This window comes from Myotis brandtii, unplaced genomic scaffold (genome assembly GCF_000412655.1).
Source record: "Myotis brandtii unplaced genomic scaffold, ASM41265v1 scaffold679, whole genome shotgun sequence".
Lineage (NCBI taxonomy): Eukaryota > Metazoa > Chordata > Mammalia > Chiroptera > Vespertilionidae > Myotis > Myotis brandtii.
The window spans coordinates 1,216,720-1,239,972 of record NW_005370653.1 but is presented as its reverse complement, the minus strand read 5'-3'; the positions used below and the strand labels follow the sequence as shown (position 1 = coordinate 1,239,972).

Here is a 23,253-nt window from a genome sequence, read left to right as displayed (position 1 = left end):
GGGCACATCCCCAGTAGGAGATGCGCAGGAGGCGGCTGATCGATGTTTCTCTCTCATCGATGTTTCTAACTCTCTATCTCTCTCTCCCTTCCTCTCTGTAAAAAATCAATAAAATATATTAACAACAAAAAAAAAGAAGTGCTTCTCCCAAGCAACCACGGTTATAATACCAGGGGACACACCAGTGCACCTGAGCAGGGCAATCTGAATGCACGCAATAGAGGGGCGTCATTGCAGGACTCGTCAATGCCTTTCTTCTCTGCGGCTAAGGAAATACATCCTCATCAGAGCGACGAGAAGAAGCAAAACTGACACCGAAAAGGCTCTTTTCTTTTTCTTTAAAATATATTGATTTTAGAGAGGGAGAGGGAGAGAGAAACATCCATGATGAGAGAGAATCATGGACCGGCTGCCTCCTGCACGCCCCACACTGGGGATCGAGCCTGCAACCCGGGCATGTGCCCTGGCCGGGAACCGAACCGTGACCTCCTGGTTCATAGGTCGATGCTCAACCACTGAGCCACGCCAGCCAGGCCAAAAAGGCTATTTTAATTTGCAAATAAGGGACCTGAGCTGCTAGGAGGATCAGCAGGGGCCCAGAGCGCTCGGGCAAGGGGGAGGGACGGGGCGGGGGGCGGCGGGCACCGGGCAGGCAGCCAACTAGCCAACTTCTGAGACTTCAGCCCCGTCGGGCAGTGCCACGGAGTCTGTGTGAAGAAGGGAAACAGAAAAGCTACCAATTCGGTCCGTGAGCACAGGCCCGAAATCACAGTCTTGAAATCGAGAGCAGGCGAGACCCTTCTGCCGCGGGCAGTCTCCTGTGGTCTGCCAGGGACGGGAATAGAAATAGCAACTGAGAACACAGCCTCGCACGGGCTGAGGGCACCCATGGCCAACAGCTGCCCATTAGTAGGCCCTGGGGCCGTGTGAGGGGATCTCCTCTCTCTGAGGCGTGTGTTTAAAAATATATCTTGCTTCTGCTCAGAGGTTGAGCGTCGACCTATGAACTAGGAGGTCACGGTTCGATTCCCGGTCAGGGCACAGGCCCGGGTTGCGGGCTCCATCCCCAGTGAGGGGCGTGCTAGAGGCAGCCGATCGATGATTCTCTCTCTCTCTCATCATTGATGTTTCTCTCTCTCCCCTCTCCCTTCCTCTCTGAAATCAATAAAAATATATTTTAAGAAATAAAGAAATACTAGTAAAGCGCTTGGCAAGCGTCAAAGTCAAGATCGGGTGCTGAGCGATGCCCCCCTCACCCACCCTAGCAGATGCATGACCCGTGCGCCCGAGGCCAAGTTCCGCTGACGGACGGCGGTGTGGGCTGTGCCGCTGGCCGGCTCCGCGGGGAGCTGCCTCGGCAGGAACCCCTGACACCAGGCAGGTCCCAGCGCAGGTTCCGGGGAGCAAACAGCAGGTGATGAGCTGGAAGGCGGGAGGCTGCCAGGATCCAGCCCTGGGCGCCCAGCGCCTGGCACCGCTTCCCCGAGGGGAGGGCACGTGACCAGGTCACGGCAGGGTCAAGTGCGAGTCTGCCTCAGGGAACCCCTGGGGACTCCTTGTGGAAAACAACGGGCAGCTGCTTAAGGAAAGGGGTCCCTGGGGGAGGTCCCTGGGAGGGAGGCGGTTGCCAGGGACACAGGCGGCAGACAGCGGGAGGGGCGGGAGGCCCAGGTGAACGCCAGGTCGTCAGTGGTCACCAGCTCCGTGGGGACATGAAATGGAACAGTGAGGAGGAGGGTGACGAGGGTGACAATGGTCAGGGTTGGTGGGGCTTGAGGAACCGTCCCGTGAGCCGTTAGCCACATGGGCACCTCCACTTGTTCAGTTTGGGGGCTTTATTTTTTGTTGTTGTTAATTCGCACCTGAGACTACTTTTCCATTGATTTTTAGAGAGCGTGGAAGGGAGGAGACAGAGAGAGAGAGAGAGAGAGAGAGAGAGAGAGAGAGAGACATCTATTGGTTGCCTCCCACCAGTGCCCTGACAGGGGCCGGGAATCGAACCTGAACCCAAGGTATGTGCCCTTGATTGGAATCGAACCCAGGACCCTTTGGTGCAAGGGCCGATGCTCTATCCATTGACCTAAACTGGCCAGAGCTTTTTAAAAAATATATATTTTTATTTATTTCAGAGAGGAAGGGAAAGGGGGAGAGAGAGAGAGAAACATCAGTGATGAAAGAGAATCATGGATGGGCTGCCTCCTGCACGTCCCACACTGGGGATGGAGCTCACAGCCCGGGCCTGTGCCCTGACCGGGAATCGAACCGTGACCTCCTGGTTCATAGGTCGATGCTCAACCACAGAGCCACCCCGGCCTGGCAGTTTGAAGGTCTTTTGAACAAAACACAACGCAGGTTTTTTGGCTGCCAGATATTCGCAGCTACGTTCACCTCTGGTTTATGATGTGGGTGGATGGGTGGCGGGACACTGAGCCCAGGAAGACGCGACCCCGTGAGGAGAAAGGTGAGCCCACCAGGCGGCACCCTCCGGGGGCGCGGGAGCCCCTGCCTCTGGGCCGGGGACATTCCTTCTCCCCACGGCCCTGGACTGGACTCCTGGCTCAGCCGCTGCCCGGGAGTGTGAGCTGGGGCACGTCCGTGCATCTCTGTGAGGCTCAGTGTCCTGGCCCCTAAACCGGAGTCAATGACCTACCTGTCAGAACGGTTCGGGGCCGTCAAAGGAAGCAGGTGACCCGGGCGGCCCGATAAATGTTTGCTGAAATGGCAAAATCGCAGTCTGTATACAGTAAGGCCTCTTATCTCCAAGGGCGTTGAACCTCACAGTCACCTGGTGGGGAGAGAGGGGGCGGGGATTCAGGAGGCCTCCTGTCTCACCCCCCCAGGGGAGGGGGGCAGGGCCCAGAGCCCCACGTCCCTGCGGGCCGGTGACGGAGGCTGACAGCACCGGCGTGTCCCCTGGACCCGGAGTGTGGGCTGCAGGGCTGTTGGGAGCTCAGCGGTTGGCAGATGTGCCTGCATCTCTCCGGGGCCCGCACTGCTCCCCACTGCCAAGGGGCACCCCTTCTCCCAGGCCCCCAGGGTAACCCCCCAGGGAACCGAGGGCCCAGAAAGGGCACGAACAGGAGGAACAAAGGCACCAGGGAGGAGGCGGCTCATTCTACTCTTTCTTTCTTTCTTTTAAAAAAATTTATTTATTACTTTTGTTGTTGTTGTTAATCCTCACCCGGGGATATTTTTCCATTGATATTTACAGAGTGGAAGGAAGGGGGAGAGACAGAGAGAGAGAAACATCAATGTGAGAGAGATACATTGATTACTTGCCTTCTGCACATTCCCGCCCCCCACTGGGGCCTGCAACCGAGGTTCGTGCCCTCGACCAGAATCGAACCCATGACCCTTCCATTCATGGCCGACACTCTATCCACTGAGCATCGGTTAGGAGGTTCTAGTCCAGCGGTTCTCAACCTGTGGGTCGAGACCCCTTTGGCGGTCGAATGACCCTTTCACAGGGGTCGCCTAAGACCATCCTGCATATCAGATATTTACATGACGATTCATAACAGTAGCAACATGACAGTGATGAAGTAGCCACGAAAATAATTTGATGGTTGGGTCACAACATGAGGAACTGTATTTAAAGGGCCAGAAGGTTGAGAACCACTGTTCTAGTCTTTCCCAATGAACCTCCAGTTGCCACCGCGGGCGACTCCTGGGCCTACAGCTAACCTGCCTGTGCAGGGCCGGTTCCATGAGCTCATTGGAAAGCCGTGGTTTCCACGGTCACCTCTGTTCTCCCTTTCCTTTCTTCCCAACTCCCAGAGGCGGCTCCTGGGTGCTGAGATCTGGGGTCACGTGCCACCTGGGCCAGAACAAGTCTGCGCGGCTGCCACCCTCCCGAGAGGGCAGAGCGGGCGGCGCTGGCCCCGGGCCGCCCCGCGTGGGCTTTGGCAGGCGTTTCATCCTCGCTCTTTATCGCCAAGCCCGTGGGGCGAGTGACAGCGGCATCCCAAGCCTGAATGGGCTTGTCTGACGGGCCAGCTTTCATCCCGGGCGCTGCTGCCCGCCTGTGAGGGAGGAACTCGGCGCGGAGGGCGGTCATTTCACACCGATTCCTCGCTGTCATGTGCTTTGGGTTCTAACATGTCGCGTTTCGATCGCCTACCTCGCTGCGTGCCGTGAGGGAGAAGGTGGGCCTCGCGTGTGGTTGATATGTTTGTAAGAGACACACACAGAGGCCCCGCTCAGCTCTGAAGCAATAGCGCTAGGAGCTGACCAGCAGGCGAGGAACGCTGCCAGGTACAAACAAGCACTTTCAGAGAGTCCATTACTGCCTGGCCGGTGTGGCTCAGTGGTTGGGCACCGACCTATGAACCGGGAGGTCTCGGTTCGATTCCCGGTCAGGGCACATGCCCGGGGTTGCAGGCTTGAGCCCCAGTGAGGGGCGTGCAGGAGGCAGGCGATCCATGATTCTCTCTCATCATGGATGTTTCTATCTCTCTCTCCCTCACCCTTCCTCTCTCTGAAATCAATAAAAACATATTAAAAGAATAAAATAAAATCTGCACATTACTTTCACATTAAGAATATGAGCATGTTACTTTGATATTAGAAATGCACTAAAAATACAAGAAAAAAATTCATGTCAAGATATAAAATTAAAGCCTGGATGGTGTGGCTCAGTGGTTGAACATCAGCCTAGGAACCAGGAGGTCACTGTTCAATTCCCGGTCAGGGCACATGCCCGGGTTGCAGGCTCCATCCCCAGTATGGGGTGTGCAGGAGGCAGCCAATCCATGATTCTCTCTCATCACTGATGTTTCTCTCTCTTTCCTCTCAGAAATTAATAAAAATATATTTAAAATAATAATAATAATGATGATGATGTTCATTTTTACAGGAACTAAGATAAGGATGATTACATCTTGTGCCCCAGGCCCTCTAAACGGATCTCCACAGGAGGGCCGAGAATTAATTCAATTCCAGGCCACAGCCCCGCCCAACGCTCCACAGGGTGGCATAACGGGGACCAAGTGCCTGACGGGGAGACAGAGGGAAGCAGACAGATGCGTTCCCACCCCAGGTATTCACGCCCACGCCGATCGCGAGCGGGGGGACTGGATGGGCCAGGGGCTGAGCCAGTGCGGCGGCTCTCACGGTTTATTACACGCAATCTGCAGGGATGCTGTTTCCACACTTAATGGCGATCCCATCCCGAGTCACTATCTATTTCCCATCTTCACCGGCAGAACAGCCACCCGGAGCTGGCGCTGGGCCGTAAATACCGGGCCCCCTAGAGCCACTGCCGCCTTATATAGGGTGTCCCAGAATTCACGCAAGATTTGAATTTTGCGTGAGCACTAACAACAACAACAACAACAAATAAAAGCCTATTTTTACTTGGTTCATTGAATCCGATTCTAATATCTGTGGCCCTTTGATTTCAATCCCTTCCATTTGATAAGCATGACCGAGTACCAATGATGGCCCAGGAGCAGGGACAATGAAGACCAATGAAGACCACGGCTTTGCGTATGTGCCAGCAAAGCCGTGGAGGCCATTGACCCGATGTCCTATTCCATACATAACCCTCTACTGTATGCTTTATGAATCAATAACAAAACAATTTTTGTTGATTATAAACCTGTGTTTTCTATCAAAATTACTTCTTGCGTGAATTTTGGGACACCCTATAGATGCGCCTTTTCGTGTGTGCGTGTGCGTGTGCGTGTGCGTGTGCGTGTGTGTGTGTGTGTGCGTGTGTCTGACTCCCGCTCGCCCGTTGGCAGCCTTCCAGGCTCAGGGAGAGGAGAAAGCCATCCTGAGCATCCCAACAGCCTCGTTTTTGATCTGCGATACCCAGCAGCTCATTTCCACTTCACAGGCTCTGCTGCGAGAGACAAATCCCAGACGCTGAAGGGGCGGGAGGAGCTGGAGGGCCCGGGAGGCAGGGTGGCTGGCGGGCGGGAGGAGGGCGCGGGAGGGAGGATGAAAGCGGAGAAGGGCCGCGTGTATGAAGCTGTTTTTCTTTCGGTGAAAAGGAGCATTTATCAGTGATTTCATAGATCACGGGAGAGAAGGCTTCCTGCCAGTTTCCAAGAATGCAAACAAGCCCACTGACATCATTCGCTAAAAATAGCCGGGCCTCTGCCGTAGGTGAAGCCATAACCTCGGGAGGGGACATGGTTCTCTCTGGTTACATGTTTATGATGATCGGGCTGGCGGGCTCCTGTTGTTGGTAGGATCAGGTCTGGGTCCAAGGAGGAATGGGGCGAGAAGATCCCCCAAACAACTTTGGGGGGTGATGGAGGGAGCCCCGTGCCCGCTGTCTCCCTGGATGCCCAGTGGAGCCTGGCTTTGTGGGGGGGAAGGTTGGGGATGATGCTTCAGTTGCTGTGGATTTTCAAAGCCCTGGTGTGGCCCGGCCGGTGTGGCTCAGTGGTTGAGCGTCAACCTAGGAACCAGGAGGTCATGGTTCGATTCCCGGTCAGGGCACATGCCCAGGTTGTGGGCTCGATCCCCAGTGCGGGGCGTGCAGGAGGCAGCCGATCCATGATTCTCTCTCATCATGGATGTTTCTATCTCTCTCTCTGCCTCCCTTCCTCTCAGAAATCAATAAAAATCTATTAAAAATAAAAACAAAAAGCCGCGCACGTGCGTGTGTGTGTTGTGTGTGTGTGTGTGTGTGTGTATGTTTGCACGCACTGTATTTCCATGTCTCCAAACCAGTAAGGAGACTTCCCTGGCCAGTTTGGCTCAGTGGATAGAGTGTCTGCCTGTGGACTGAAGGGTCCCAGGTTCGATTCCGGTCAAGGGCACATACCTGGGTTGGAGGCTCCTCCCAGCCTGGGCCCTGGTCAGGGCGCGTGCAGGAGGCAACCAATGGATGTGTTTCTCTCCCATCGATGTTTCTCTCTGTCTTTCCCTCTCTCTTCCACTCTCTCTAAAAATCAATGGAAAAATACCCCCGGGTGAGGATTAGCAATAACAACAACAGAAAAACACCAGTAAGGAAAGCTGGCTGAAGACAACCAACTCCAGGCTCAGGGATGGTCGTGAGGCGGGGGCAGAGGCGAGTGGCTACAGGGGTGAGTGGGGGCGAGGTTTGAGGTGGAGCTGGCTGAGCATCTCTGTTCTGTAGGCCGGCAGGTGAGGATGCTCATCTAATGGGTCTGGACCCCCCACCCCCACCCCTCCCTCCTCCTGGGCCCCGAAGCTTCGATTCCACCCCAGAGCCTTTGTGTCTCGCTCACATGTTGGGGTGTGGAAGCCTCTGAAGAATAAAGATTTGTAATGAGACCTGAGATGCCTGCCTCATCCGTCCGTCACCCCACTAACCCTCCTCCCGGCTCAGCCCCGGGCTCACCCTGAGGAGGGGGCACCGGCCTCCAGGGCCTGGAGGTACGAGCGGAAGGGGTGGCTGGAGGGAGAAGAGGGGAGAAGAAAATCAGTGCAGGGAGATAAGGAGCCCGAGAATGGAAACCGCTCCGGGCATGGTTCGATTCCCGGTCAGGGCACATGCCCAGGTTGTGGGCTCGATCCCCAGTGCGGGGCGTGCAGGAGGCAGCCGATCCATGATTCTCTCTCATCATGGATGTTTCTATCTCTCTCTCTGCCTCCCTTCCTCTCAGAAATCAATAAAAATCTATTAAAAATAAAAACAAAAAGCCGCGCACGTGCGTGTGTGTGTTGTGTGTGTGTGTGTGTGTGTGTGTATGTTTGCACGCACTGTATTTCCATGTCTCCAAACCAGTAAGGAGACTTCCCTGGCCAGTTTGGCTCAGTGGATAGAGTGTCTGCCTGTGGACTGAAGGGTCCCAGGTTCGATTCCGGTCAAGGGCACATACCTGGGTTGGAGGCTCCTCCCAGCCTGGGCCCTGGTCAGGGCGCGTGCAGGAGGCAACCAATGGATGTGTTTCTCTCCCATCGATGTTTCTCTCTGTCTTTCCCTCTCTCTTCCACTCTCTCTAAAAATCAATGGAAAAATACCCCCGGGTGAGGATTAGCAATAACAACAACAGAAAAACACCAGTAAGGAAAGCTGGCTGAAGACAACCAACTCCAGGCTCAGGGATGGTCGTGAGGCGGGGGCAGAGGCGAGTGGCTACAGGGGTGAGTGGGGGCGAGGTTTGAGGTGGAGCTGGCTGAGCATCTCTGTTCTGTAGGCCGGCAGGTGAGGATGCTCATCTAATGGGTCTGGACCCCCCACCCCCACCCCTCCCTCCTCCTGGGCCCCGAAGCTTCGATTCCACCCCAGAGCCTTTGTGTCTCGCTCACATGTTGGGGTGTGGAAGCCTCTGAAGAATAAAGATTTGTAATGAGACCTGAGATGCCTGCCTCATCCGTCCGTCACCCCACTAACCCTCCTCCCGGCTCAGCCCCGGGCTCACCCTGAGGAGGGGGCACCGGCCTCCAGGGCCTGGAGGTACGAGCGGAAGGGGTGGCTGGAGGGAGAAGAGGGGAGAAGAAAATCAGTGCAGGGAGATAAGGAGCCCGAGAATGGAAACCGCTCCGGGAAGCTGTTGCATCCCTACTCTCATCACCATGTCTCTTCACAGCCAGGGAGGCAGGAGCGGCGGTTACCATGGCAACGGGTGCCCCGGCAGCACCGGGGGAAGGAGAGGGCCGGGTAGAAGGAGGAAAGAGAAAAAGGCACGGAACACGTTCGAAGCATCCAAGGGGGAAGCCACGGCGCGTCTCACTTCCCACGGGAGAGAGGACGTTGCGGAGCCCAGAGGACGCCCACTGCCACCACCCTGGGAGGGGCAGGGGCGCCCGGACGCTGTGACCCCACGGGAGCCTGCGTGCTCCGTGGAGCGTGGCCGTGGCCTTGGGGAACGACCTTGGGGATCAGGCCCTTACTTATTTCATCATCACCTGTTCTCCTCCCTGAGAGGAAGGACAAAGCACTTTGCTCCAGGAAGCAGCCACGATGCTGTTTAAGGCAGAAGCAGAACATCAAGAGCCCGGACCGCGTGGCTCAGTGGTTGAGCGTCTACCTATGAACCAGGAGGTCGCGGTTCGATTCCCGGTCAGGGCACGTGCCCGGGTTTTGGGCTCCATCCCCAGTGTGGGGTGTGCAAGAGGCAGCCGGTCCATGATTCTCTCTCATCATGGATGTTTCTCTCTCCCTCTCCCTTTTTCTCTGAAATCAATAAAAATAATAAAAATACATTTAAAAATAAATAAAAAGGGCCAGCGTGTCCTTGTGAGGCTGGGCCTGTTTGGGGAGGACAGGCAGCTGCCCCAGGGCCATGGCTCATTGGGCCCCGCCGGCCGGGAGTGGGTGGGTCGGGGGGACACGGGGGAGAGCGTGTTTCTGGTGACGGAACCGTTGCCGGGGCCTCCAGCCGGGAGCCTGCACCAGCCTGCGGCCGGGAGGGAGGAGGCCCGACCCGCATTCCCACGGCCGGGAGCCCTGGATTCCAGAGAACTGAGCTCCTAGACGGAGGAAAGACACGCTCCGGCCCTCTCTCCTGCCCGGGGACCGAAACACCGGACTCTGGTTTCCCCGCTGCCTTTCCTATTGTTTCCAGATGTTGTCGGAGGAGGAGCAGGCCTTTCAGACAGACATCTTCGTCTTCCGGCTGATTCACCTCCTGAGGTCTCATCGGAGCTATTTTTTTCAAAAAATATTTTTTTATTGATTTCAGAGAGGAAATGAGAGGGGGAGGGGGAGAGAGAGAGAGAGAGAGAGAAACATCAATGATGAGAGAGAATTATCCGGCTGCCTCCTCCTGCACATCCCCCACTGGGGATCGAGCCCGCAACCCAGGCATGTGCCCTTGACCGGGAATCGGACCAGGGACCCTTCAGTCCGCAGGCCGACGCTCTATCCGCTGAGCCAAACTGGCCAGGGCTAAGTCCACTCCCCTTTAGAAAAAAGCATCACTTGTAGTAAACCGTATGGAGGGCTGTGCGCTCCACTTCACGATAAATAAAGTGACGTGCGGCCACCCTGATGGAGGCAGCAAGTCACAGGGAAGTGCGCCAGCATCTGACGCTGCTGGAACGGCACATCTTATTAGGGAGCCCTTTACACTTGAAATATGCAAAACGCACACGAAAATTTAGCCGCGGAGGTAACGTTAAATATTTAACGCCACAATTAAGTCTTATTAATGGTTGGCCCTTTCTATTATCTTGCAGATTAAACATTCACAGCGACAGGATCCGCTCTTTCGTTTTTATCACTCAAGCCGTGTGCTTTTTGTCAGGATGTGGGAGGTATTTTCGTTAACATTGGATGACTATGGGTAGTTCACATAAAGAAGACTTGGTACTTCTGATGTAACGACTCTACGGTGATAAGGATACGTGACTGTTTTTTTAAAAAACTATTTGTATTGATTTCAGAGAGGAAGGGAAAGGGAGAGAGAGACAGAAACATCAATGATGAGAGAGAACCCCCGACCGGCCGCCTCCCCCATGCCAGCTGCTTGATGTTTCTCTCTCATCGATGTTTCTAACTCTCTATCTCTCTCCCTTCCTCTCTGTAAAAAATCAATAAAATATATTAAAAAAAAAAAAGAAGAAGACTTGGTACTTCTGATGTAACGACTCTATGGTGATAAGGATACGTGACTGTTTTTTTTTTAAATTATTTTTATTGATGTCAGAGAGGAAGGGAGAGGGAGAGAGAGACAGAAACATCAATGATGAGAGAGAACCACCGACCGGCTGCCTCCCGCATGTCCCCCACTGGAGACCAAGCCCACAACCCAGGCATGTGCCCCCGACGGGAATCGAACCCGGGACCCTTCAGTCCAAAGGCCGACGCTCTATCCACTGAGCCAAACCAGCCAGGGCCGATACGTGACTGTTTGATCCCGGGCTCTCTCGGCAACAGTCACGTCGCTGGGTTTGTCGCCGAGGGGAGACGCGGGTCCCGAGGAGGGACGAATGGCTATGGGCACGTTTTGCCATGTGTCTTGACTTATTTAATCTACGATCCTTCATGGAGTCGCACATGTGGGAGGAACCTGAATTGCAAACCGACAACTAAACCTGATCAGTAATATTTTCGGTTTAATCCTATTTCGTGGGAATGACGGCTTGCCTGTCTCTTCAGAGGTCCTATTTGCTTCCCGGTTTTGCCTCGTTTGCCTCTTCGTTTGGTCTATCAGAGTTTATTTTTATTTCTTTATAGATTTTTATTGATTTCGGAGAGGAAGGGAGAAGGAGAAAGAGATAGAAACATCAATGATAGAGAATCATTGATCCGCTGCCTCCTGCACGCCCCTCACTGGGGATGGAGCCCACAACCCGGGCATGTGCCCTGACCGGGAACCGAACCCTGACCTCCTGGTTCATAGGTCGACGCTCAACCACTGAGCCACGCTGGCCCAGCGGGTCCACCAGAGCTTAAACAGCTCGGCCCCTTCCCTCTCCGGGACATGAAGGTTTACCCTGATGGTCTCCGAGATTTTTCCTTTTGTGCCAAAGGATCCGGGTTTCCCATCCTGGACCAAGTGAAACAAATGCATGTAGACCTCCTGGCTTTGGGGTAGGACAGTGACTGCAGGGAGCAGGCAGGAGTGGGTCGATCCATGCGAAGCGTGCAATGCACCTGGCCATGTGCGTGCGGCAGCCGCATCCCTCGGCACCACACCTCTGGGCCCTCCGGGAGCTGCGTCCCGTCCACTCCCATTTCTGGCTCGCACACCGCAGACTGCTGACCTCCAACAGAGCTTTTTCTGAAACCTTCGCGCATCTTCCCCGGGGAGGACCGTGGGGAGGATGATGCGATGTGGTCTGGTCGAGGTCAGCCTTGCAATGGCACCGCAAAGCACATCTGGTCCAGACCCTGCTCAGCTTCCGAGCGGAGAGTGGGCACCAGAGCGCAGACGGCGTCGTGCGGGTCAGAACAGGGCGCCCCTCGCCTTCCTGCCAAAGCTTTCTCTCTTCTGCAGGGGCGTCTGCACTTTCAAAGCCACAGCCTGTGCCCAAGAGCCCTGACCACAGAAGTGCGCAGCCTGAGGCAGGAGAGGGTCGAGCAATTAGCGACCTGCAGGTAGGCCAGAGGGACCCGTGTTCATGTCATACAACTGCAATTTATCCAGAACCCATCGGCCCTGCCCGGCCGGCCGGTGGGGCTCAGTGATGGAGCATCGACCTAGGAACTAAAAGGTTACAGATCGATTCGGGTCAGGGCACATGCCCGGGTTGCGGGCTCGATCCCCAGTGTGGAGCGTGCAGGAGGCAGCCCATCCATGACTCTCTCTCGTCATTGATGTTTCTCTCTCTCTCTCCCTCTCCCTTCCTCTCTGAAATCAATAAAAATATATCTTAAAAAGGAAAAGAAAAAATATCCTCAGGTGAGGATTAACAAAACAGAAGAGAAAGAAAAGGTGGGAGGAGATGAAATCTGTTCCCAAACTCAAGTCTGGGGTAAGTCCCTCATTTGCTGGTGAGAGGATGGGCCTGCACTGAGGGGTTGAGAGAGGCAGCCCTGAGACTGTTTGCTCACAGACACTGCGACACCAGGCCCAGGGCTCTGCTGGCTTCTCCCTGTGCTGAATACCAATTATTTCTCTCCTGCTAGAAACCCAGCATTGACCTTGAAAATCGCATGCACGTTGGTAAACACATTCCGGTTGCTTCACCAGACATGGAAATCTGGGCTTTGAATGTGACCTCAAGACACCCTTGCTCCCGGAACGGCCGCCTCCAGGTCTCAGCCCAGATGGGCCGGCGTCCAGCGGATCCGGGGCCCGGGAGGGGAGGAGAAGAGTCCGAAGGAAGCTGATGCCTCCATCCGAGGCCCTTTGATCTGGAATCCGGCTGCGCTCCCCGGGCCCACGCCCCCCGAGCTTCTCCGGCTTCCCTGGGATGCAGTGGGAACTGTCTTCCCTCTGGCATCTTAGGACTTGGGCTTTGAGTCACTTAATCTGACAAACGAAAATCGCCCCGAAATCGGAGTGAACGACTTTGAAAAGAAAAGGAATCGGATTTTGTCCACATTGGACGCGGGTGAACCTGGTTTGCTCTGAGCCCAGGCAGTCCCTCGCTCTGTGCGAGGTGCAGGAGCATGTTCGACGGCAAGGCTGGCAGGCTCCCGACGGTGACTCAGACGTCAGGAATGTGCTTTGGTTTCCTGACTGGGTTGCCTTGTTTATCAGCCACGGGGCACGAAACATGCCACAGCAATGAACACAGTTGACCTGTCACACGGAGGAAAGGGAGTGCTCAGCAGGCTGAGTCACGGCTCGGCTGCAAGTGGGGGTGAAACACCCCTCGGCATCCAGAGCCGGTGCCAGGCTGCGGGCTGAGTAACAAAAAGAAGCAGGTCTCGGGCTGACCGGACACACCCTTCGTCTTACGAAATCCTGGGCTTGTAAAAAACCTGCAAGTGAAAATGTCTTAAGTAGATCTAGGTTCACTCTTCTTTTGTTTTTGTTTGTTTGTCTTGTTTTTTAATCCTCACCTGAGCATATTTTTCCATAAATTTTTTAGGGAGAGTGGAAGAGAGAGGGAGAGACGGAGAGAAACATGGATGTGAGAGAAACACATCCATTGGTTGCCTCCTGCACATGCCCTGACCAGGGCCTGGGCCGGGGAGGAGCCTGCAACGGAGGTACCTGGCCTTGACCGGAATCGAACCCGGGACCCTTTGGTCCACAGGCCAATGCTCTAGCCACTGAGCCAAACTGGCTAGGGCGACTCTTCCTTTGTAACAAGAATTATGCTCAAGGTTGCGTGGAAGTGGGGCATTTAACTAACAACAGTGGCCAGGGTGACAGTTCTTAATCCGGGGAACCTTCTCTATACAACTTCACATTTGAATGCATTCTGGGGGAATCTGAGTTCTGCATTAGGGAGAGAGAGGGAGAAGCATCAATGATGAGAGAGAATCATGGATCGGCTGCCTCTTGCACGCCCCCCACTGGGGATGGAGCCCGCAACTCGGGCCTGTGCCCTGACCGGGAATCGAACCCCGACCTCCTGGTTCAGAGGTCGACACTCAACTGCTGAGCCACGCCAGCTGGCCTCATGTTCTCTATTTAAAAAAAAACAGACATATGAGGGGAAAAGATATGAGATGCCTACTTCACATAATAGAAGTAAAGTCTAGTTCGCTATACTTCACATTGAAATGTCAAAAGAACACTTTTCAAACTTTTTGCCCATGGAGCAGGGAGAGATGTTTAAAGGTTAGACCTCCCCCCCCCCGCCCCCTCCCAAAAAGTAATACTAATCAGAGAAAGATTGATGATACAGGTGAGGTGTTTGGCCAAAGGTCGCTGCCACACCCAGCATGGCAACCAGTGAGGACACACACCTGGTGGGATCTGGGTTTTCCCAAGAGCCTTTATCTGGGTGATTAGGGACTGGGGGATAGAGCAAGGGTGAACTTGGCCAATCCTGTGCTGCCTATGGAATCTAATACACATGACCACACAGGTGTCATGAATGCCTGGAAGAAATGGAGCAGATGTTTTCCTTTTAAATATATGTTTATTGGTTTCAGAGAGGGAGAGGGAGAGAGGGAGATAAACATCAATGAGGAGAGAGAATCATGGATCGGCTGCCTCCTGCACACCCCGCACTGGGGATCCAGCCCGCCACCTGGGCATGTGCCCTGACCGGGAATCGAACCTGGGACCCTTCAGTCCCCAGGCCGATGCGCTATCCACTTAGCAAAACTGGCTAGGCCCCCCGAGTCTTTAAATCCACAGAGAGCAATGCTATACGATAGAATCCTTTGGTCATAATAAAATACAGCGTATCGAGACGATCCCTAAAGCAGGCCGTGGGAGAAGGATGATAAAGCCAAGGTCATCCGAGGGCAGATGCGGTCCCTGCTTTAACCTAACCAGAGAGACCATTACGATTTTGAAATGATGATATTCCAGCAGTGGACTCAACCCAGCTAAGCAATGGCAGCCCAGCCGGTGTGGCTCAGTGGTTGAGCGTCAGCCTATGAACCAGGAGGTCACAGTTCGATTCTCGGTCAGGGCACATGCCTGGGTTGTAGGCTCGACCCCCAGGAGGGGGCGTGCAGGAGGCAGCCAATCAATGATTCTCTCTCATCATTGATATTTCTTTCTCTCTCTCTCTCTCTCCCTCTCCCTTCCTCACTGACATCAATGGCAAATGTAAACACAACTTCTAGAGAAAAAGTGACTATTTTACCGAAGGGATTCAAAACCTTTTGCCATGTCCTGGCCAGCTGGCCAACTGGCCGCCCCTCTTGGGCCTGGGGGGTTGGGCTCAGGGCCTGGCTCTGTGGGTTCTGACCACCTCCCCCGGCAGTCCAGGCTGCTGTCCTCCCCGCCCCCGGGTCCTGAGTCCCAGCTCCCAGACAGTGATATCATCCATTATCAGGCTGCAGAAATAGCTGTCTCCCATGCAAACACTTCCCCCTTATTTCCTTGGCGTTAAGTCCCCCTGACGAATGGCTGGCAGCTTCAGATAGGAAGTACAGCTCAGTGCGGCTTCAGAAAATTACAGAAAAAAAAAGGGGGCGGGGGAAGAGTTCTAGCCAGTTTGACTCAGTGGATAGAGCGTCGGCCTGCGGACTGAAGGGTCCCGGGTTCGATTCCGGTCAAGGGCACATGCCCGGGCTGTGGGCTTGATCCCCAGTGTGGGGCGTGTAGGAGGCAGCCGATCCATGATTCTCTCTCATCACTGATGTTTCTCTCTCTCTCTCTCCCTTCCTCTCTGAAATCAATAAAAATATAGTTTTTAAAAATAAGGAAGTGGTGGGAATGTCCAAACTAGGAGTCGGGGGCTGAGCCTAACGGTACCCCCTGAGTCCTCAGAACCCCAGACACAGCCCAGAGCAAGTCCCTCACCGAACAGGTGCACAGAGCTGTCCCGGCTCCTTCCCCTCCCTCGGCTCTCAGACTCCCTGCTGCATCGGGTGGAAAACAGCTCCGGACACTAGAAGGTCACTTAGAGGCCGTCTCGGAGACACCCACACCTGATGCTCAAGACGAGAATAGACAGTCTTCTATTTTGCAGGTTCCCAGGCAGTGAAACATCGATTTTCTTACGAAGAGGCATCGAGTCTAAATATTTTAAAGACCTTTCCATCTAAGGTAAGTCTGAGGGCCTGTGAATAATGTGAGAGCGGAGTGTAGGTGGCCCCCTGCCTCTCCCGCCTCTGTGTGCTCAGGAGGGTTGATTTGATATCTTAGTTATTTTCACAGAGGAGTCTCGCGTCTCTCTCATGCGCCCCAAGAATAATTTTTAAAAATATTTTGTATTGGTTTCAGAGCAGAAGGGAGAGGGAGAGAGAGAAACATCCGTGATGAGAGAGAATCATGGATCGGCTGCCTCCTGCACGCCTCACACTGTGGATCGAGCCTGCAACCCGGGCATGTGCCCTGATCGGGAATCAAACTGTGACCTCCTGGTTCATAGGTCCAGGCTCAACCACTGAGCCACCCTGGCCGGGCTCTCCCAGAATAATTTTCAAATCTGTTCTAGAAGTCCATGCATGACACAGCAGGTGACCATCTGGCCTCTGAGTCGGGCGTGAATACGTGCCCCTGTGTGCCTGTATGTGTGTGACTGTGTGTGCGTTCCCCTGTGCATGCCCATGTGTGCATGCATGTGTGTGCATGTTTTGCCAGCATGTGTGCCTGTATGTGTGTGACCATCTGTGCATGCCATCGTGTGTGCATCCCTGTGTGTGCATGTGTGTGGTCATGTGTGTGCACATGTGTACCTATATGTAGGTGCGCATGTGGGCGTGCCTGTGTGCCTCCATGTGTGTGCGCTCATGTGTGCCTGTATGTGTGTGTGACCACCTGTGCATGCCATCGTGTGTGCATCCCTGTGTGTGCATCCGTGTGATCGTGTGTGAGCCCCTGTGTGCCTGTGTGTGTGTGCCTGTATATGTGTGTGCTTGCATGTGTGTGGGCGTGCCCATGTGCCTCCATGTGTGTGCTCATGTGTGCCTGTATCCCTGTGTGCACATGTGTGTGATCGTGTGTGTGTGCCTGTATATGTGTGTGCCTGTATGTGTGTGTGCTTGTATGTGTGAGGGCGTGCCTGTGTGCCTCCATGTGTGTGCGCTCATGTGTGCCTGTATGTGTGTGTGACCACCTGTGCATGCCATCGTGTGTGCATCCCTGTGTGTGCATCCGTGTGATCGTGTGTGAGCCCCTGTGTGCCTGTGTGTGTGTGCCTGTATATGTGTGTGCCTGTATGTGTGTGTGCTTGTATGTGTGTGGGCGTGCCTGTGTGCCTCCATGTGTGTGCGCTCATGTGTGCCTGTATGTGTGTGTGACCACCTGTGCATGCCATCGTGTGTGCATCCCTGTGTGTGCATCCGTGTGATCGTGTGTGAGCCCGTGTGCCTGTATATGTGTGTGCCTGTATATGTGTGTGCCTGTATATGTGTGTGCCTGTATGTGTGTGTGCTTGTATGTGTGTGGGCGTGCCCGTGTGCCTCCAAGTGTGTGTGTCCATGGTTGTGCCTATGCCGGCAGGGAGACCCGGCAGGACAGGCGAGTGAGCTCTGCTCCCAAGCACAGGCAGGGCCTCACTCTGACGCGGACACGCCCGTGGGGCGGGAGGGGTGCAGACCTGGTGACACCCTAAGCCAGGAATCCCTTTCACCCACTGCAGACGGGGCATAAAAATATCTCCGCGGACATCGTTCCCAAGGGGGGAGCGGTGCACTTTCAATGCCGCCTGTTCCAACCAAACTGCGCTGGGGGAGGAGGGGGTCAGACTGCACCGGGGTGCACTTCCAGGGCCTGGGGAGGAGAGCGTGCCAAGTGGCCTTGGGGGACCCAGAGGGCCGTGTTGGCATCTGCCTCCTTCTGCAGAGAAGGGAGGTGACGCAGGGAAGGGGACAGTCTCCCCCAGCCGTGTGGCCAGTTCCCCGTGGGAGGCCCTGGGCCAGCCCAGCAGCTGCTGCCCCACACCCAGCGGGGACCCCTCCTGACGCCCCCCCACCCCGCCCTGGGCTCCTGCTTCCTGCCCCAGCCACACGGGCACCATGGCCACCCCTCCACCAGCCTGCTTTGCACGCCACCCAAAAATAACAACATTTGATACCGGGCCTCTTAAGGCTTTGGCCGGGGTCGTGTTTCCAAATTCTTGACTTAAGTATTGTACATGAGAGCTCCTTTTTTTTTTTTTTTTTTCCAGTCGGGCTATTTTTTCCCTCTTTTTTTTTTTTTTTCCTCTCGAGATGTTGGGAGAACCCCAACCCAGGAATCGGCGCTTAATGGGTCACGGGGTATGAATGGCTGTGTTGAGATGTAACACAGAACTCTTTGTACTATCAGGCAACTGGACCTAAAAAAAGTGCCTCCCCCCCTCCGCCCCCCCAGCAGCCAGCACTGAGCAGGGCTGCGGGGGGAGGGGCAGCGCTGCCGAACACAGGCTCTGTCTATATTTGTCCACTATGGACGTCTATTTACAGCCGGGCTGTGCGCACAGGACACCCTATTCCTGCCAGAGGGGCTCACAGGACATCAGTCCGCATATATTTTTGTGCTGCTGATCGTGCGTAGACATAAACTCGGGGGATAAAGCGAGTGTGTGGGAGGGCGAATGCTGGGCTCTGGGTTCACAGCCCGAGCCCCGAGCTCTGTGATGGCCACTTCCTCCTCGACCTGCAAGGCTTCTCATCCGTAAACCGGGGACTCGCATGCCTGGTCCCTGACAGTCGGCTCTCAGTGACACGCGATACTTTGAAAAAAGCAGGAGATAAAATCTGAGGGCTCCCCTTTGCTTTGAGGCACTGTTTCAATATGAGATGGTGGCCCGGATGGTGTGGCTCAGTGGTTGAGCGTCGACCTAGGAACCAGGAGGTCACGGTTCGATTCCCAGTCAGGGCACATGCCCGGGTTGCGGGCTCGATCCCCAGTGTGGGGCGTGCAGGAGGCAGCCGACCCATGATTCTCTCTCCTCATTGATGTTTCTCTCTCTCTCCCTCTCCCTTCCTCTCTGAAACCAATAAAAATATATCTTAAAAGGATAAATAAATATGAGATGTTATCCCGACTAAAGTACATTTTCATCAGGGGGGCCAGTTCTTTGATGACGTTCTAGCATGACCCAAAGTATCTACGAATTTGCAACCCATGGGCGGCGGTGGAGACCCGAGGGATCCTGAAATGGACTCATGATTCCCAGGCCCGATGGCCTACTTCTGGGTGATGGCGGCAAGCCTTGGGTGGCGTTGTCAGGACGCCAATTTGGGGGAACGCAGGGCGTGTGACCGAGCAGCTGACAAGCGCAATCATTCTCAGAACCCTGTGGCTCCGAGTGAGTGCCCGCTACCGAGAACCGGGTTTTTGAGAAACAGCAAGTTCAGGTTACAAGCCTACTGGGCAGAAACTCGAACTCCGGGGGCTGGCGGCTTGCCCCGGGCGCGCGGGGGTGGGCCGGGGTTCTGGCCATTGAGTGTCCTAGGTTTAAATTCTGAGCCCGTAAGCAAAAAAAAAAAAAAAAATGGTTGGAAGGGTTCCCTTACCTTTTGGAAACTGCAAAACAAAACCTCCTTTGGCAAAGAGGCTCTTTCTTTCCTGCTGGCTGCTTGGGCAGGGTTTGCTTCTGGCTGCCATGGCCCACCTCCCAGTGGCCTGAATGTCCCTCTTTCCGGTGGGTGGTGTGTGTGGGGGGGAAGGTGGCTGGCTGGGGGCAGGCAGGGTTAACACTCTTGTTCGAGCTGTTGGACTCACCAGAAAGTTAACAAAATAGTGGGGGGTCAAAGCGGGGCCGAGCTGGGAGGGTTCTACTCATCGGTGGGGTTTAGTATTTCAGGGGCTGGTGTTTGAGGGGTTGCCAGGGCAGGGAAGCAAGGAGGCAGGCGGGCAGGGCCGTGTGGTCCTAGTGCTCCGAGCTCGGGGGCAGCCCCTCTGATGCCGTGGACTGCACTGAGCACGCACCTCATCCAACACGTCAGACTCCCCAGGAGGCTGTGCCGGTCTCCTTCCTGCCCAGGCTCCATAAGGGAAGGGGACATCCTCCCCCAGCCAGGGAAGGGGAGCCTTAAAACAGCTTCCAACAGGAGGTCAGGGTTCGATTCCTGGTCGGGCCACATGCCCGGGTTGTGGGCTCGATCCCCAGTGTGGGGCGTGCGGGAGGCAGCCGATCCATGATTCTCTCTCATCATGGATGTTTCTCTCTTTCTCTCCCTCTCCCTTCCTCTGTGAAATCAGTAAAAATATATTTAAAAAATTTTTTTCTGTACCAATGAGGCCCCCTGAAGTGTTACTTGGAAATACTGGGAAGAAAAATGGTAAAAAGGAGGAGATGGGATTTAGAGTTCGAAGAGGCTTTGTTAGTAACTATATGCCTTTAAGCAAGTCGCTCGGCGTTTCTCTGCCTCCGTTTTCTGTTCCGTAAAAGGGCTCCTGACATGTTTGTTTTATAGGCTGTTACGAGGATTAAATGACCGGAGGGAAGCAAGGCCTTGGCCATCACGAGGCGTGGTGTGAGTGCTCGAGAGAATAATGTCTTTTTCTGCACAGCTTAGAATTACGGCCTGTTACGGAGCAGTAGCCTTGCTGAATTCCCCCAGCGTCGTGCCCCGACACGCCTCCGTCCCCAGCCCAGAAAGATGCTCAGGTCATAGGAAAACCGCAGAGGCCCGGCTGGCGTGGCTCAGGGGTTGAGCGTTGACCTATGAACCAGGAGGTCACGGTTTGATTCCCGGTCAGGGCACAGGCCCGGGTGTCGGGCTCCATCTCCAGTGTGGGGTGTGCAGGAGGCAACCGATCCGTGATGCTCTCTCATCATTGATGTCTCTCTCTCCCTTCCTGTCTGAAATCAATAAAAAAATATATTTTTTTAAAAAGGAGCTGGAGCTGGAATTTCAGCCTCAACAGTCTGTTCCAGAGAGAAATTTGTGAACAGAAAGATTGAGTGAGCCCGTTTGTGAATGAATGAATAACGATGACCAGATGTAGGTTCTCTTCATGCCATTTTTTCTCTCCAATCTCTCACATGCCATCTCTTTTCCTGCCTGTGATGATGAGTTTTGACCTCATTCCATAAAAGTCCTCCATCCCCATAAACTCACCGATGAGCGGTCCCAGGCTCAGTTGAGTCACCAGTGATCCTCCACTCGGGTAATGTTTGTCACCTTGAATGCGTTCCTTCGGTTGCTACAGATTTGTGGTGTTCACGATCTCTGAAGGCTCATCTGCAGAGAACTGGGATTTACAAGAAAATGAAACGATTTTTTTTACAAACCCAACATTTTTACCGAGGCCAAAATCCAATGAAGATGTCCTTTTATTTTTCATCACACATCATTTTTATTGATTTAAAAGTATATATTTTTATTGAGTTTATTTATTTCAGACAGGAAGGGAGAGGGAGAGATAGAAACATCAATGATGAGTGAGAATCATTGATCAGCTGCCTCCTGCACACCCCACACTGGGGATAGAGCCCGCAACCCGGGCATGTGCCCTGACCGGGAATCGAACCCGTGACCTCCAGGTTCATGGGTTGATGCTCAACCACTGAGCCATACTGGCTAGGCTATTGATTATTTTTTTAAAGGCAATATTGTCAAATATATCCTCATCCCCCACCCTCCCTTCCCTACCTGCCACCAGCCACACTAATAGCATGCTTGCTTTCATTTTTAAAAAGAGTCCTTATCTTTTTTACAATATATTTTTCTTGATTACAGAGAGGAAGGGAGAGGGAGAGAGAAACATCAATGGTGAGAGAGAAGCATGGATCAGCTGCCTCCTGCATGCCCCCTACTGGGGATCAAGCCCACAACCCAGGCATGTGCCCTGACCGGGAATTGAACCGGGACCTCTTGGTTCATGGGTCGATGCTCAACCACTGAGCCACACCAGCCGGGCCCATCCTTGCTTTTAAATTTATGAATGGAATTGGGTAAACCCTTTTGGGTGGTTGATAGGTAAGCTGGGCCTCCACTAAACGAATCTGAGCACAGAGTCTTTTAAGAAAAAGATTAACATCTTTTACTTATGGTCTGCGTTTTCACTTTCTTCCCACGAGGACTGTACACCCACCAAGGTGATGATAACTCACAGAGCACCTGGTCCCATGGGTGTCATAGGTACAGACTCAGGCCCAAGAGACGACACATCTATGCCAGCAGGGGGCGCCCCTCCCCTCCAGTGCAGTGGTTCTCAACCTTCCTAATGCCGAGACCCTTTAATACAGTTCCTCTTGTTGTGGTGACCCCCAACCATAAAATTATTTTCGTTGCTACTTCATAACTGTAATTGTGCTACTGCTATGAATCGTCATGTAAATATCTGATATGCAGGATGTATTTTCATTGTTCGCGACCCACAGGTTGAGAACCGCTGCTCCAGTGTGTCACAGCTGTTGGCTATCACCCCCTTTCCTAGAACCAAAACTCGACATGTCCAGTGGTACATGCCCACAAACCTAATGGGCATCACATATACCCAGTGCTTTCTCATGTCTGGTTGGCCAATGAAAAACCAAAAAAAAAAAACAGTTCTAGAGGTTTTCCCAGTTGGATTCCTGAGCCCCAGGGAGGTAAGTACACGGCAATTTAAATAAAATCAAGAAATAGAAGCACGATAGTGAACTGAATGACCTGAAATGGCCTCCCGACGCCCAAGAACACGCGGAGATTTCCTGACCTTTGTCCCCGGGCGTCTGTGGACCTGGGACAGAAGTGGGCCGTCCTGAGCCTCCTCTCACGCACTCGAGTTCGCATCTCTGGGCACAGTTCCCTCGGAGGTGACTGCTGGGTCAGACAGACAAACAGTCACAGGACAAGAACTTCCCAGGATTCCAACTGCGCCCTGGAAAGACTTCCATGTTCCCCGATAAAATAACATAAGGAGCCCACTGTTTTGTATGACTTCCACTTGGAGATTCTAAAATGGGTCCGGCCGGGGTGGCTCAGTGGTTGAGCTTCGACCTGGTTGGATTCCCGGCCAGGGCACATGCCCGGGGTTGCGGGCTGGATCCCCAGGGTGGGGCGTGCAGGAGGCAGCTGATCCATGATTCTCTCTTATCATTGATGTTTCTCTCTCTCTCATGCCCTCTGAAATCAATAAAAAAAAACCACATTTTTTTTTAAAAAAAGGGGGGCGACTGACTCCCCCGTGGGCATATCCTGAGTCTGCGTAAGGAGCACACGTCGATGAGCCTGCACCACGCACTGGCTCCTAAGTCGGGCGCCCCTCATCACGACTGTTTACCCCACCAGCCGGGAACACTTGCCTTATTATAGCCACAGACTTAAAAAAAAAAAAAAAAAAGCGGCAGCACAATTTCCAAAAAGGGAGTAACATTTGGGGCGGCTCTTCCTGTGCCTCTCCAACTTCTCCGACGTCGGGTTGGGGGGCCTGGCTGCAC

The 23,253-nt window shown here is 54.0% G+C and overlaps 2 long non-coding RNA genes across 2 annotated transcripts in view; one reads left to right on the top strand and one right to left on the bottom strand.

Moving 5' to 3' along the window:
* Positions 1-23,253, bottom strand: part of LOC102262145 — a 43,813-nt gene that overhangs the window by 15,368 nt on the left and 5,192 nt on the right. Inside the window, exons 2-4 of the long non-coding RNA XR_001359660.1 lie at positions 22,530-22,633; positions 20,948-21,080; positions 2,651-2,785 (exon numbers count right to left, since the gene is read on the bottom strand). This is a non-coding gene — a long non-coding RNA (uncharacterized LOC102262145). The remainder of the gene's footprint in view (positions 1-2,650; positions 2,786-20,947; positions 21,081-22,529; positions 22,634-23,253) is intronic.
* Positions 5,132-23,253, top strand: part of LOC106723914 — a 20,894-nt gene continuing 2,772 nt past the window's right edge. The window contains exons 1-2 of the long non-coding RNA XR_001359661.1: positions 5,132-5,142; positions 20,593-20,598. This is a non-coding gene — a long non-coding RNA (uncharacterized LOC106723914). The remainder of the gene's footprint in view (positions 5,143-20,592; positions 20,599-23,253) is intronic.